Here is a 16,275-nt window from a genome sequence, read left to right on the forward strand (position 1 = left end):
TTAACAGACTGATTTTAAGAAAAGTTCCGTAAACGAGGGCGTGGGTGGGTCTGGGAAATCGGAGACACAGGTAATACACTGATACATGTACTTGTGCGAACTTATAACAAACGTCGCATTAAGAAAATGTGTGATCGATAATACATAGGCCTACTGTGCACGAAAGCGTTCCTACGTGAAAAAGTCAATTACTAAATAAAACGAAAAAGTGATAAATCGATGTCAAAATACTTTTAAAAGATGTCTATGAAAACGATGTCCATATTTTTCACAATATCAATATTGACTGAAGATGTGGAGAAAGGGAAAGACAGTTCTAAACAAAACTCCACAGTTTTCAATACTGTGAAGGAAACTTGGGGAAATGTAACTTCTAAACTCAATGCAGTAAATTCAAAAATTATGTCTGGTCGAGGAAAGAAATAAAGAAAAAGTAGACATGCTTAGCAGCGAAAGTAGGGGGAAATTGTCTGTGTAAATGTTTGTCTGCATACTAGTATTTATTAGAGTTTTTTGTTTCATTTCATTCATAGAATAATCCTGTGGGGATCCGGGTTAGAAAAGATCCTCAGTACCCCTTGCTTGTCGTAAGAGGTGACTAAATGGGGTGGTCCTTCGGATGAGACCGCAAAAACCGAGGCCCACGTCACAACAGGTTAGGCAGGATAAAGATCCCTCCCTGCTCAAAAACCGTAAGCGCCGAACATTGGCCTAAATTTTGCAACCCTTCACCGGCAATAATGATGTCTCCAGTCCATATGAATGAAAAATTCTCGAGAGGGACGTTAAACAATGTTTAATTAATCATTCATAGAATACCATGGTATGATATCTTTATTAAAATCTAACTTGAAAAAATATGTACTTTTAAGTAATGGTGAAAATTTGGCTAGTTTGGTAAACCCAATACAGTAAATCCAGGGACGTTTGTTGCCCATTTAATTAAGTTCTGTTGATGCAGTCTCTGCGATTCAACAGGGCTCAAAAAGAATGTACCTTCTTTGCATTTATCGCCTTCTTTGCAGGATCTGTTTCAACGATCAAAATTTTTAACTCGACACGAAATGAGAAATTAAAAAGAGTTTCTCAATGAATATGCGAATATATTTACAAGGTCGGATAAAGATGTAGGTCACACTTTAATTGGTCAACACAGTATTGACAATTGTAACGTGATCATTCCCTAATAGTACCTCCAACACCGTATACAACGTCACATTCGAGGAGTCGTCACCGTGGATCATGAGGGTTTGGCTCCGAAGCGGAGAAAACGGAGTATCACCGAGTATGAGATCGATTTTCTCATAAAATTCACCATATTTCTGCAAACGTCATATTGCATGGAATGTGATAGATATATCTTGATCAATCAAATTTGTCACCGAATTTCAAAAAACTCGTACTTACCCCCAAACACTTCGTTCGCGTTTCACGAGTAGGTCTACAACGTTGAAATTGATGATTTAAACCCATCTTTCTTAGTAATTTCATCTCTTTGTCTACTTGATTTGTTTGATAGAGAGTATGTATATCCCGATACCATGATTATTGGTGAATATATCGTTTTTTACTTACATTTCACATGCAATTTGCACAAAATCGTATCAATTTGTAATGTGCCGCATGAGGACTAAAATCTGGCATCCCACGAGGACTATGCTACATATATTTTACTGTATCGTGAGGCCTTTTTAAATGTTTGACCTTTGGGCTGATTAACGTTAAGTTTTACCACGATCCTTTTAATATCATATACTTGTCTGTTTTCTTTTCATATTTCAGAATAAAATATGGTTGGAAAGAGTACAATCTTACCGGGAATAGGAGGAATTGTGGGCTATCCGCAAAACTGAAACTTAAAAGCTACAAACTATACCTATATGTATAAATACCATTGACTCTATGTCCTGTATTCAAATCGCTCTTATCTGTTAGAAAACATATTCGCACACCATTGAAAGGTCTAACGCCAAACAAAGAATTTTTTTTTTACACCAAGATCCCCACATGTGCAAAACAAGCATCAGAACCTTTGGTATATAAAAGGGGGATACGCACACGCAAGTGTTTGCCTCTATTTCTACCACGGTTATTGTGAAGATCGAAGGAATGTCGTGGTCATTATTCTACGGTATACTTTCATACATATTAACTGATTATGAAAAAAAATTGTACACATCTCCCTTGCACTTCGCGAATTTCGCTAATACTACGACAAAGTTGATGACTGATAATTCAATTTCATAATAATAAAAATCAATCAATATATATTGTAAAACAAATTCATAAATGACAGAAGAACATTTGTCATTCAGTATAAATCAAATCGTCTACATTCCGAGAGCGATATACATCACGGCGGGTGTGACCGGTCGACAGGGGATGCTAACTTCTCCGAGGCACCTGATTCCACCTCTGGTATATCCAGGGGTTCGTGTTTGCCCAACTCTCTATTTTGTATTGCAACTTTACTCTATTCCTTTGAGGGTTTTACACACGTTATTTGAAGAAGCTATGGCTAGTCTATACTTGGATTTTTCAACACCTGAATATAGACTGAACTCTATGATTATGGATGTTGCCTACCACAGGCTCTATAAACCAGCACGGACCATGGATGATATTCCTTCCAAATCATGCCGCCAGTTCCTTAAGCTCAAATTTACAAACAAAGGAATAGATGCCGTCAACATAAGCAACATTCTTCGTCATAAAAGGGTTCAGTCGCGTATTCCAACTTATTTCAAGTTCAAGTCTACACCCTGTATTTCCTACAGCTATACTTCTACTATTGCATCCAAACTTTTTAATTATAAACCAACTTTGCAGTGCTTAAATATATACCATCTTATACGTAATCCACCAACATGTTCTTGTTCTTCATCTTCTTTCAACTATAGTCCAGCTGGACATGTCATTACTGGTGATGTTGATATAGTTGAAAATGAGGACCTCAAATCACTTATTCTTAAAGGTCCTAAATACAGAGAACCTTGGTCTTTTAATTGGCGACAGAACTTCATCTCTATTATGAGTTCTGTTGAAGATTATGCCAGACGATGGGCTAAATATGAAAAAGAACTTGATACATTGTCAGAATGGGTTAAAAGCATAAGAGGGATATTAAAATCCCGCATTAGACACATGAAAACAAAAGTACGTACCATCTATCCTTCTGTGTTTAGTAAACTAGAAGTGATAAAAGAATTAGATAGGTTACATGAGGAATATGTTTTGGTTCCAGCTGACAAAGCTAGTAACAACATTGTCTTTGTTTGTAAGGCTCATTATTACAACTGTATTTTAAACGAACTTGGCATTAATTCCACTTTTGGTAATCATACTTATACTCCAACTGCCCTTTCAAAAGATGAAATTCTTCAAAACCATGCTTCAGTTTTAGACACATTTAATATTCCAGTCAATGGGTCGAATGAATATGAGTTACCGTACCTATACTGGATTCCTAAACTACAAAAAACCCCTTACAAACAAAGATACATTGCTGGATCCAGTAAGTGCTCTACCAAGCCCCTATCTTTGCTCCTCAAGAAAATGTTAACAGCTGGGAAGGAGAAACTTGAAACTTACTGTGCGACTACATATGCCAGAAATGGTGTTAATCAAATGTGGATTCTAAAAAATTCTAAAGAACTTTTAGTAAACTTGAAATCACAGAATTTTCCCAAATCAATAGCATTAAAACCTATGACTTTTCAACACTATACACGACCATTCCTCACGATAAATTAAAGACTAGACATTTTGACATCATAGACAGTTGCTTCTTCAACAAAAACGGAAAACGGAAACATTCATATCTAGTGATCAGTCATTCAAAAACTTACTTTGTTAAACACCACTCTGATTCCACGCACAAGTACTCTGAAGTTGAAATAAAAAATATGCTAGAGTTCCTCATTGACAATATCTTCGTGGTCTTTGGTTATCAGGTCCTCCAACAGTCTGTTGGAATTCCCATGGGCACGAATTGTGCTCCTTTGTTAGCTGACCTGTTTTTATATTCATATGAAGCAGAATTTATTCAAAAACTTCTACATTAGAAGAAAAAATATCTCGCTGTGACCTTCAATTCGACTTTTAGATATATCGATGACGTTTTGTCTATTAATAATGATAGCTTTCATTCATATGTCGATTTGATATATCCCTGTGAGCTCGAAATAAAAGACACCACAGAGTCGTCCACTTCTGCTTCATACTTAGATATTTTATTGAAAGTAGACATTAACGGCAAACTGACAACTCAACTGTATGACAAACGGGATGATTTCAGCTTCTCCGTCGTCAACTTCCCATATTTGTGTAGCAATATTCCATTATCACCTGCATATGGTGTTTATATATCTCAACTGATTCGATATGCAAGAGCTTGTTCTGGGTATAGTCAGTTTTTAAATCGAGGTAAGCTACTGACAAACAAGTTGATGGTACAGGGATTTCAACAGTCTCGATTGAAGTCAGCATTTCGCAAATTCTATGGTCGTTATAACGATCTAGTTCGTCAATACAACCTCGCATTGGGTCAAATGTTGTCTGACGTGTTTCATACCGATTGTTAAGCCGTTCTTGGCACACTGATTTTGACTGCGGATAACTTCGTTTACCTGATCAGGATATAGGGCTCACGGCGGGTGTGATCGGTCAACAGGGGATGCTTACTCCTCCTAGGCACCTGATCCCACCTCTGGTGTGTCCAGGGGTCCGTGTTTGCCCAACTATCTATTTTGTATTGCTTGTAGGAGTTATGAGATTGATCACTGTTCGTTATCTTCACCTTGCATATAGGGGTTATGAGATCGATCACTGTTCGTTATATTAACTTTTCATGTACACATGGCCATGCACAGACATGATTATCTTGAACTGTATTCAAGCAATTGATATGATCCGCTAACATCAAATTAAATACTTGAAATATTTTTTTAAAATAGATTTAGAATACCCTACTATATCACCTTTTTTGCAAGAAAAAAAAAATGTAAGCCGTTTTCGGAAACTGCCATGACGTCTTAGTGACCTAATTCATAGTTATATAAGAAAACGACCAGCTGCATATTTCTTAGCCGTAGTAAAATAGAAATATAGTTCTTGTTGTCGTGTGTGTTGCAGAATAACCTCCTTGGTCTCAAAATATTGTTGGAATATAAAAGCCTTTGTTAACGCCTCGGCTTTTATATTTCAAAACATTTCTAAATCCTTAAACATAAAATGTGAAGATAACGAACAGTGATTAATCTCATAACTCCTGTAAAGGTGAAGATAACGATCAGTGATTGATCTCATAACTCCTACAAGCAATCTAAAATGGAGATTTGGACAAACATGAACCCATAGACACACCAGAAGCATCCCCTGTCAACTTGTTTGTCAGTAGTCTGCCTCCATTTGAAAACTTACCATACGCAAAACAAGCACTTGCGTATCGAATTAGTTGAGAGATGTAAACACCATATGCAGGTGATAATGGAATTTGATACATAAACATAGGAAGTTGACGATGGAGAAGATGAAATCATCCCGTTTGTCATAAAGTTGAGTTGTTAGTTTGCCGTTAATATCTACTTACAATAAAATATCTAAGTATGAAGCAGAAGTGGACGACTCTGTGGTGTCTTTCATTTCGAGTTCACAGGGATATATTGAATCGATATATCAATAAAAATTATTATTGTTAATAGATAATACATTGTCGATATATCTAAATGTCGAATTGAAGGCCACAACAAGAGATTTTTTCTTCTCGAGTAGAAGTTTTGGAATAAATTCTGCTAACCAGGTCAGCTAACAAAGGATCACAATCCGTGCCCATGGGAATTCCAACATACTGTTGGAAGACCTGATCACCAAAGACCACGAAGATATTATCATTGAGGAACTCCATCATATTTTTTATTTCAACTTCAGAGTACTTGTGCGTGGAATCAGAGTGGCGTTTAACAAAGTAAATTTTTGGATGACTGATAACTGGAGAGGAATATTTGCGTTTTCCATTTTTGTTGAAGAAGCAACTCTCTATGATGTCGAAAAGTCTAGTCTTGAATTCATCGTGAGGAATGGTCGTGTAAAGAGTTGAAAAGTCATACATTTTGATGCTGTTGATTTGAGAAAAGTTTTGTGATTTCCAGTTTACTAAAAGTTCTTTAGAATCCACATCTGATTTACACCACTTCTGGCATATGTAGTCGCACAATACGTTTGAAGTTTCTCCTTCATAACTGCTAATATTTTCGTGAGGAGCGAAGATAGGGGCTTGGTAGAACATTTACTGGATCCAGTAATATATCTTTGTTTGTAAGGGTTTTTATGAAGTTTAGGAATCCAGTATAGGTACGGTAGCTCATATTCATCCGACCCATTGACTGGGATATTAAATGTGTCTAAAACTGAAGCATGGTTTTGAAAAATTTCGTCTTTTGAAAGGGCAGTTAAAGTATAGGTACGATTGCCAAAAGTGGAAGTAATGCCAAGTTCGTTTAAAATACAGTTGTAATAATGAGCCTTACAAACAAAGACAATGTTGTTACAAGCTTTGTCAACTGGAACCAAAACATATTCCTCATGTAACATATCTAATTCTTTTATCACTTCTGGTTTACTAAACACAGAAGGATAGATGGTACGTACTTTTGTTTTCATATGTCTAATGTGGGATTTTAATATTCCTCTTATACTTTTAACCCATTCTGACAATGTTATCAAGTTCTTCTTCTTCTTCATATTTAGCCCATCGTCTAGCATAATCCTCGACAGAATTCATAATAGAAAGTTCTGTCGCCAACAGGTTCTCTGTATTTAGGACCTTTTAGAATAAGTGATTTGAGGTCCTCAACTATATCAACATCACCAGTAATGGCATGTCCAGCTGGACTATAGTTGAAAGAAGGTGAAGAACAAGAATACGCAGGTGGATTAAGTATAAGATGGTCTATATCTAGGCACTACAAAGTTTGATTGATTGATTGTATCTTAATTAACGTCTCGCTCGAGAATTTTTCACTCATATGGAGACGTCACAAAGACCAGTGAGAGGCTTCAAATTTAGGCCTATGCTCGGCGCTTACGGTCATTGAGCAGTGAGGGTTCACCTACTGTGACACGGGACATCTGTTTTAAGGTCTTCTCCGAGGACCCTTGACATTCACACCTGATGTCGAGCGTTTGGCGATGGAACTGCCACTACCCGTTTTAACGACTTGGGTCTGTCGCGGTCAGGATTCGAACCCTGGCCTACCTCATGCGGTGCGAACGCTCTAACCTCTCGGCCACCGCGGCGGTGAAAAGTTTCAATGCAATAGTAAAGGTATATATATTTTTTATTAGGAAATACTGGGTGTAGACTCTAACTTGAAATAAGTTGGAATACACGACTGAAATTTTTTATGACGTTGCTTATGTTGACTGCATCTATTCCTTTGTTGTAAATTTGAGTTGAGGAACTGGCGGCACGATTTGGAAGGGATATCTCCATGACCCGTGATGGTTTAAAGAGTATGTGATTGGCAACATCCATAATCATAGAGTTCAGTCGTCTGTATCCAGGTTTTGAAAAATCCAAGTATAGGCCAGCTGTGGCTTCTGGAAATAACGTATGCAAAACTCTCAATGGAACAGAGTAGAGTTTTGTGCGAATATGATGTGAACGTAATTGTCTGTTGACGTAAGGTAAAAGTGAATCGAACGTGACATCATTTATACTTGGTCTTTTTACAGTACAAGTTTACATTACGACCCCTAGGTCGAGGCCTCTGCTGGTGGACTTTTAGTCCCCGAGGGTCTCTACAGCCCAGTAGCTAAATACTTCGTTGCTAGCTTGAAAATACTGATGTATATTTAATTTGCTGTGATAAATTTAGAAATTCATTTCAAAATTAAGGATTATCTCCTTCATGCATAGCTCTGATCCTTTGATGAATTTGACAGCAGTCTTTGGCACTCTGGGTTTTTGGGGTTTTTTTTTTTTTTTTTTTTTTTTTTTTTTAACTCTTACAACTTTATTGTTATTTCGGATTTCCAATATTTCAGCTTGAGAATCACTGAAGAGACATTATTTGTCGAAATGCGTTTCTGGTACATCAAAGTTGGTACCGAACAAGTTTTTTTTTTATATGAACGATGTCCATGACTGCGTTTCCGTCTTTCAACATTGGGAAAGAATCCCATCACATTCACGTTATTTCCTTGTGGACTAGTCAAATTTCTCACATTATTATTGCATCCATATGGAAATACAGTACCTACATGTAGGGTCTTGATCCAGTGATCGTCTCTTTGTCTATGAAAAGGGGTACTTAATGTTGGACTATTTGTGTGGTGGTAAAATTTCCAAAATCCTTACCTTCATGAACATTATGGAGTGATCCGGTGAGTTAAAATACTTGTAAAGAAGTTGGTTACCACCATTATTTATTTGTAATCTATGCCCCAATATTCTTTTATTAAGTGAACCCTTAGTTTCTGCAACATAAATCAAGCCACATAGGTTGCACTCAATAGCCTAGACAACGTTAGAAGTTTTACAAGTCAAATTACCAAAAGTTTTGGTACAGAAACTACGTCCGGTGAGATTTCTACTAAATGATTTCTAGCGATCAGTATGTCATAAGTTTAACAATTTTTTACGGAACATTTTGAGATCGAGCATATGCGATCTGAAAAGGAATCATCAAAAATATTTCTTACATGCAGGAACATGACAATCTTTAATTTGGGTGTATGAATTTTGATTTTTGTACCAAAGCTAATGTTTATTTGACTGTACATACAACAAATCTTTGATATCCTGAAGGATAATCCAAGGGACACCAACCAAACTGTTGGAATCTGTGTCCCTTATAGACTCCACAGAGTGACACCTTTTTATACAGGGCGACGTGTCGGCCAGTATTATCGAGCGACAAGTATCCTCGGAGACGGACTGTCCACCAGGAGAGGTACAAGCTTGATGGTTAAATGAAAGGTGAAGATAACGAACTGTAATAAATCTCAAAACTCCTATAAGCAATACAGAATAGAGAGTTGGGCAAACACGAGACCCCTGGATATACCAGAGGTAGGATCAGGTGCCTAGGAGGAGTAAGCATCCCCTGTCGACCGGTCACACCCGCCGTGAGCTCTATATCTTGATCAGGTAAACGAAGTTATCCGTAGTCAAAATCAGTGTGCCAAGAACGGCCTAACAATAAGCATGAAACACGTCAGACAGCATTTGACCCAATGATAGGGTGTACTGGCAAACTAGATCGTTATAACGACCATAGAATTTCCGAAATGCTGATTTTAAACGAGACTGTTGGCACCCCTGCACCATCAACTTGTTTGTCAGTAGACTGCTTCGATTTAAAAACTGGCCATACGCAGAACAAGCTCTTGCGTATCGAATCAGTTGAGAGATGTAACCACCACATAAATACATAACTAAATAAAATTTATCAAAATATTGTTTAACGTCCCTCTCGAGAATTTGTACTCATATGGAGACGTCACCATTGTCGGTGAAGGGCAGGAAAAGTTAGGTCTATGCTCGGTACTTACGGCCTTTGAGCAGGGAGGCATTTTTATCGTGCCACACCTGCTGTGACGCGGGACCTCGAATTTTGCGGTCTCATCCAAAGGACCGCCCCATTTAGTCGCCTCTTACGACAAACATGGCGTACTACTTAGGATCTATTTTAACGCGGATCCCCATGGGATTTAATTTGTTTGATCACGAGGAGGAATTTGATAATGGTGGAAATGATGTATGGGAGATTACAAACCTTCCATTTCGCTGAATGTTGATGTACTTCTTAGTAAATTTTCTTTTTTCGTTTTTTCGTTAGTCCTTGCAATGTCCCGTGAGGATCCGGGTTAGAATGGGTCCTCAGTACGGTAAGTACCCCTTGCTTGTCGTAAGAGGCGATTAAATGGGGCGGTCCTTCGGATGAGACCGCAAAAACCGAGGTCCCGTATCACAGCAGTTGTGGAACGATAAAGATCCCTCCCTGATCAAAGGCTGTAAGTGCCAAGCATAGGCCTAAATTTTGCAGCCCTTTATCGGCAATGGTGACGGCTCAACATGAATGAAAGATTCTCAAGAGGGACGTTAAACAATATTCAATTAATCAATCAACTTTCCAAGTAGAGGACGATTTGAGTACATGACAAAGAGTCGATGGTTACATGTTGGAGCATTTTTTTTTTAGTTAAAGTTTTGCGAATAGCTCACTTTTTCATCAGATTTGACTTCTTTCGCATCATATTTTACTCTGAAATATAAAAAGAAAACTGACAAATATGTAATATATAAAAAGGATCTTGACAAAATCCATGATTATTAGCCCAAAGGTTAAAGCCTCATGATACAGCATGGAGCATAGTCCTCGTGGAATGCAATATTTTAGCCCTCGTGCGACACATCACAAATAGGTACGAGTTTGTGCAAATTGCATGTGAAATGTGAGAAAAAGGCGATATAATCATCAATAATCATGGTATCGGGATATACATACTCTCTATCAAACAAATCAAGTAGGCAGAGATGAAATGACCGGGAAAGATGGGTTTAAATCATCAATTTCAACTTTGTAGACCTACTCGTGAAACTCGAACGAAATGTTTGAGGTAAGTACGGGTTTTTGAAATTCGGTGACAAATTTGATGGATCAAGATATATCTACCACACTCTATGCAATATGACGTTTGCAAAAATATGGTGTATCTTATGAGAAAATCGATCTAATGCTCGCTGATACTGTGTTTTCTCCGCTTCGGAGCCGAGACCTCATGATCCACATTGACGACTCCTCGAGTTTGACGTTGTATACGGTGTCCAAGGACTCTACTAAATTGACAGATAGTTTTCTATGACAAATACGGAGGTCTCTAGATTAGGTGATAGGAAGGGGGGGGGGTAATCGCACCCCTAGATATTGCATATGAAATGTTGCGGGAACTTAAACGTATTCCTTAAAATACATGCCTGGGTATGGCACTTGCAGGACAGACTGGACGAAGCATGAGCCGCTGTTAGAAAAAATACAAAAGATAGCATGAAAGACAAAAACAACGAACAGTGATCAATCTCATAACTCCTATAAGGAATACAAAATAAAGAGTTAGGCAACCACGGATCCCTGGACATACCAGAGGTGGGATCATGTGCCTAGGAGTAAGCATCGCCTGTCGACCGGTCACACAAGCATACAGCGTCAAAGGCGGTATCACGACAGAAAATTTAATTAGCGATCACTTCATGCTACTGATCATTTCTCTGTATAAACTGTAAACAACCAAGAAAGTTGTTAAGAATGTCTAGGACAAGACTGTAGAATAAGATTAGGGAAGATTAATATGAATTCTATCGAACTACATTTGTATTTGGAATGCTTATCAGTTTCCTATGGTGGCTGATTAGTCGTCTTTTCGCTTGGCGTTTTGTCGTCCTTTTGGGGCGAAAAGACGACAAAACTAAAAGTCGACTAAAGGATAATTAGCAACTTTTCGCCTCGAAATAAGGAAAAGACGACAAAAATACAGATTTTCCCGTTATTTTGCTATCTGTTGTTTTTTTTTTTGTTTTTTTTTTAGGAATTCAATAAGAAACTTGCTGTGTTTTCGATAATTATTAATTACATTTACAAAAAGGAAACATCTAAAATTAAATTATAGTTCTTATGTACTCGTATTCCACTGAAGAAACTTCTTCCTTTTTCTTTTTAATTTTTGTAAATGTTATACCAGGCATGTTGAATGGAGGTTGGGGTGGACAGGGGCCCTTGTCGCTTCCCTTTTAATTTACTTTTCACATTAATTTTACATACAAATCACATATTTTCTACATGTAAAGTTCAATTGACCCCCCCCCCCCCACTCTTTTCAACTTCACACTTGCAATGAAATTCTTGACAAGTAAGGGGGGGAAATGGATTTAGGGTACTTCTGCCCAAATCTCAATATCCTATACATTGTAGAAAGGAGGGGAGGGGGGTAGTTCATTGCACTACAATCAACATTTTGAGGGATGTTCTCAATAGTTCACACTTTAGCACTAATATACTTAAGGCCCCGTTTGCTAGGAAAGTCTCATATGGTAGCACTATGTGATAACTATTATGGTTTCTTTGCTAGTTATACACAAGTCCGTCAAGTCGTAAAGTAGCTTTATAACCAGGCTACTTACTTACTTAATCCTCTTCGTGCATGTCTGCACATAAGGCTGAAATCAGCTCCCGCCACACTTGTCTGTCCCTTGCCTTCTTTTCTGCTTCTTTCCAGGTTAGTCCCATCTCTTTCAACTCTCCATCTATCATTCTTCGCCAGGTTTCTTTTGGTCTTCCCCTCTTTCTTTTCACTTCAGGAGTCCATCTGAGAGCGACATTTGCTGGGCATGCTTTGTTCATTCTCATGGTGTGCCCTAGCCACCTCCATCTTCGTTGTTTAATTTCTAATTGGATGCTCTTTTGAGATGTTTTACTCCATAGGTCTTTATTAGAGATCTTTTTCGGCCAATAGATTTTGCAGATTCTCCTAAGGCAGGTGTTATGGAAGGATGACAGCTTCTTAAGGTCGCTCTGAACAAGTTTTAAGGGAAACTTTTCCTGATCTCCATAAAGGTCTTAACTGACAAAAAGCTGATCTTGCCTTGCTAATTCTCGATGTTATGTCTTTTGATGTTCCATTGTCCTTACTTATGATGGCACCTAAGTATGTAAAGTTGTCTATTTCTTCGATGTCATGATCCTGGATTCTTATGGGTGTATTACAGGTATTGTTTATCGCCAATACTTTTGTCTTCGTTGCATTTATGTCTAAACCAATAGACTGTGCAGTTGTTTCTAGTCGTGCTGTCTTTCTTTGCATTTGTTGTTTGTTGCTAGAGATGAGACAGACATCATCGGCAAAATCAAGGTCTTCGAGAAATGATTCCAATGTCCATCTTATTCCAGTATTTTCATTTCCGAGGGTAGATCTCATGCACCAATCTATAGCCGTGATAAAGAGAAGAGGAGATATAATACAGCCTTGCCTCACTCCAGTGTGTACATTAAACCAATCAGATTGGAACCAGGCTAAGTAGCTTTAAAGACAAAAACACTTGCGCGCGGGTGTTACTGTCTTATGACAGCAGCCAGCTCAGTTCTTAAGTAATTTTCGAGATTGGACTAAGGGAAACTCTAATAACTTATTCCAGATCATAGCATCTTTTTATCCCACTTAAGTCGTTGTATTTGTTTTTTGTTGTTTCGGTGTCGTCTGCTGAGTAAATTTTATTGTATGTTATGTTCTATTGATATTTCGGAAGGAAACCTAAACGGACCAATTAGCAAATTTAAAATGATATGTTAGATTATGTAATTTGTTACAATGTACTTTGTACCACACTGTAGAAAAAGGTGTTGCTTACCCACGGACGTATGACTATGAGCTTGGTTTAGTACTCCTTTTATCCTTCCTAGAGGGCGCTGATGAATAAACAGACGACAGACAGAGAGACGGAAACACTGTACATCATACAACCCGTCTTTGATGGTTGAATATGTGTTTCAAGTTTGACTATCCTAGCCCTATCAGTACTATTTTCTATTCGTTTTATGTCTATAAAATCACTCGTTTATTTGACCTTGACCCTTGACCTTAATCATACAGGCTGTACTAAGGTTAATGCTGACGGACGGACAGACGCGCTGTGCCGTGCCTTATTGAGACCCGTCTATGTTAACTAGCTCTTCGGCTTTTGGGCACTATGACCCCAGTTTTCCCTTCCCCTTCAATATAGAAAAGGACTACATTTTGTGGGGAAAGGATTGTTGAATCAATAAGCTCTAGAAGATTTTGGATTATTTTACAGTTTCTGTTTTATCCAATATATCGTCAATATCTATATATCCGAGTATTTAAATGTAATTTATGATACAAGCGACGTGTACTAGGGAACTAATTCAAATGTTGCAAATTTGTTGATTTGATTGATATCTATTTTCCAAACAGAACACAATTTTTTTTTTAAAACTCTCCATTAATTTATCCAAAATTTGTACGAAAATATAGGATTTTGGCCAATGATTAAAATATTTGATCTATAACTACCACTTTTTCAAGTTCCATTTCAAATTGCATTTTAAATAATGCAAGACTTTGCACACGTTAACTTATGTGAGAAAGTACAAAAAGGTTAAGCACATTTCACATAGCTGTATACTGTACAAGCACTATGTCCCAAGTTTTCCTTTCCCCTTCAATGTAGAAACCCATAAGATTTTTCTTTTAAATTCTATTATCATCATAAGCTCATCTCGTCACCTTTAGTCTGTCGTCCGCCTGTCCGTAAACTATTCACATTTTCATCTTCTTCTCCAGAAGGGGCCTCCGTGGCCGAGTGGTTAGAGCATCGCGGACCAATTTCAATCAAACTTGGTACAAACTTGCCATGAATAAAGGAAATTCAAGTTTAATCGAAAGAAGCTAGGGTCATGTCCCATTTTAAGGGGAGATAATCACGAAAATGCAAAAATAGTATGGGGTTATTTAAAAAAATCTTCTCAAAAACCACTGGGCCAGGAAAGTTCAAATTTACATGAAAGCTCTCCGACAAAGTGCATATTTAATTTGTTAAAATCATGTCCCCCAGGCATAGGGTGGGGTCACAATAGGGGACTAAAGTTTTACATGGGAATATATAGGGAAAATCTTTTAAAATCTTCTTAAGAACCACTGGCCAGAAAAGTTCTAATTTACATGAAAGCTTCCTGATGCAGTGCAAATTCAAGTTCATAAAAGGCATGGCCCCCGAGGGTGGGGTTGGGACACAATACGGAATAATTTTTTTACATACGAGTATATAGGGAAAATCATTTAAAATCGTCTTTTCAAAAACAACAGGACCAGAAAAGTGAAAATTTAACTGAAGGTTTCCTGACATAGAATAGATCCAAGTTTGTGCAATTCATCGTCCCCCAGGGGTAGGGTTGGGCCAAAATTAGCGGATCAAAGTGTTATATGCTGATATATAGGAAAAATCTTTAAAAACATCTCTTAAACTATTTAAGCTAGGGCTTTCATATTTTGTATAAAGATTCTTTACTGCAAGACCTTATAATTTTGTGAAGTTTGACATTGTGACCTTGACCTTGGAGCTGAACCTACTTTTTAAATCTCTGACTTATTAGATATCTCCTGAACTACTTTAGGTAGTTCTTTCATATTTTGTATGTATATATTTCTTATGACAAGACCTTTCATTTCATACTATGACCCTGTGATTGGACCTAATTTTAAGAAAATATAACCTATTAGATATCTTCGGCCAAACTATTCAAGGTAGGGCTTTCATATTTTGTGTATAGATTCTTTTTGACAATACGTTGTGATATGTAATCGTATTTGATCTTGTGACCTTGACTCACTTTCTTAAATTAAGGTAAAGATTTCATATTTTGTGTATGCATTTTTATGGCAAGACCTTGCAATACTTTGGTGTCTGATCTTGTGACTTTGACCTGGAAGATAGACCTAGTTTGGATAAAAATCTGACCTATTCAATGAAAGGTGAAGATAATGAATAGTGATCAATCTCCTAACTCCTATAAGCTATAAAAGATAGATAGTTGGACAAACACAGACCCCTGGACACACCAGAGGTGGATCAGGTGCCTAGGAGGAGTAAACATCCCCTGTCGACCGGTCACACCCGCCGCGAGCCCTTTATCCTGATCAGGTAAACGGAGTTATCCGTAGTCAACTATTTAAGATAGAGCTTTCTTAATTTGCATATACTCTAAGATTTATCATGGATCATATCATGATGTATGACCTTGGCCTTATCCAGAACAGCAAGATCATGTTAGCCATACTGGTGTTGATGCATATTTGTGTTATGTGACTTCATTTTCAGTTATGTTGTGATCTTTTGGGGCTAGGTTGGGGTCACAATATGGGATCAAAAATTTTCATGGGTGTATATATAATTTGAAAACCACAACAGCTGAACAACAGCGTCAAGGTGATTCGGGTGAGCGATGTGGCCCACGGGCCTCTTGTTATTATTTACCATTATTATTCATTTTTCTTCTGCAAAATCTGAAAGCGTTCCTTTAAAAATAGAATTAAATCTTATATATATATATATATATATATATATATATATATATATATATATATATATATATATTCTAGATTGGACACAATACTAAAGTTGTTTGATAAAGCCGCCCAACTCAGACGGATACGTCACACACCACACCTCGCTGATCTCATTGAGTAATAATGTTAGAGTTA

The sequence above is a fragment of the Ostrea edulis genome, chromosome 9, assembly GCF_947568905.1.
Source record: "Ostrea edulis chromosome 9, xbOstEdul1.1, whole genome shotgun sequence".
Classification (NCBI taxonomy): domain Eukaryota; kingdom Metazoa; phylum Mollusca; class Bivalvia; order Ostreida; family Ostreidae; genus Ostrea; species Ostrea edulis.